Source organism: Heterodontus francisci, chromosome 23, assembly GCF_036365525.1.
Source record: "Heterodontus francisci isolate sHetFra1 chromosome 23, sHetFra1.hap1, whole genome shotgun sequence".
NCBI classification, from domain to species: Eukaryota; Metazoa; Chordata; class Chondrichthyes; order Heterodontiformes; family Heterodontidae; genus Heterodontus; species Heterodontus francisci.
This window is the reverse complement of record NC_090393.1, coordinates 43,329,134-43,330,328: the sequence shown is the minus strand read 5'-3', so window position 1 is coordinate 43,330,328 and position 1,195 is coordinate 43,329,134. Positions and strand designations below refer to the sequence as shown.

The following is a 1,195-nucleotide window of genomic DNA, read 5'->3' as shown; positions in this document are numbered from 1 at the left end:
GCAGTTTGAAAGCAGTGTTCCAGTATGGTTGTGAAAAAAATATAATTTAGGGCAAGTTGAAGTACCTTGTTCACATTGAGAGGCAAATAGGTTATGGCTTGACTTCCTAGCAGAGTAACATAAACTTTCTGCTGTTCAATGAGGAATCCAGAAAGATGGCAGCAGAGAGCCAGAAAAAAAATGTTCTCCTTCCTAGCACTTGGCTAAAAACACACATATAACACATAGTTAAATAGACATTACTCTTTGGCCTGACAAGGAAGAAAGAAAATAACAAGGATTTAAACTATCATTGTGATAAAGAGGGGCGCATACTTAGTTAACTTCAATTAAAAAGGGGAGGAAGAACAAAAGCCCTTTAAATATTTGGAGGTAGGTTTTCAAAACAAGCAAGAAGTCCTGAAAGCCAGGGCCTGAGACTGAGCTATACAGACCAGAAGGACCTCAGCTTAATTCTGGTTGATGTTGAGTTAACTAATCTTAGCCAGCTCAGAAGTAAGGGCTCCAAATGAATTGGCCTCAGTTTCCCTAGGTTTGGAAGGGTGATATCAGCCAGGTTTCCTGCTCCTGGCTACTGTCCAGCACATGTGGGGATGTCAAGAGAGGACAGAAATGAGCTTGTCTCAAGTGGGGGAGGTGGTGGTGTAGTGGTAATGTCACTGGACTAGTAACCCAGAGCCCCAGGCTAATGCTCTGGGGGCATGGGTTTGAATCCCACCACGGCAGATGGTGAATTTTTTTTGTATTGTAGGGGATGTAGCTCAGTGGTAGAGTGCATGCTTTGCATGTATGAGGCCCCGGGTTCAATCCCTGGCATCTCCACACCTTTTGGGTGGCGCAGTGGTTAGCACCGCAGCCTCACAGCTCCAGCGACCCAGGTTTAGTTCTGGGTACTGCCTGTGCGGAGTTTGCACGTTCCCTCTGTGACTGCGTGGGTTTCCGCCGGGTGCTCCGGTTTCCTCCCACAGCCAAAGACTTGCAGGTTGATAGGTAAATTGGCATTGTAAATTGCCCCTAGTGTAGGTAGGTGGTAGGAGAATGGTGGGGATGTGGTAGGGAATGTGGGATTAATGTAGGATTAGTATAAATGGGTGGTTGTTGGTCGGCACAGACTCGGTGGGCCGAAGGGCCTGTTTCAGTGCTGCATCTCTAAATTAAAAAAAACTGCCCCTCTGTGGTCAAGTAGCCTTTTGCC

The 1,195-nt window shown here is 46.5% G+C and overlaps 1 non-coding gene across 1 annotated transcript; it reads left to right on the top strand.

Annotated features, from left to right (window-relative positions):
• The first annotated feature begins 750 nt into the window (after positions 1-750).
• trnaa-ugc (transfer RNA alanine (anticodon UGC)) lies at positions 751-822 on the top strand. The gene has a single exon. It is a non-coding gene; the product is annotated as a tRNA-Ala (tRNA).
• The last annotated feature ends 373 nt before the right edge of the window (positions 823-1,195 follow it).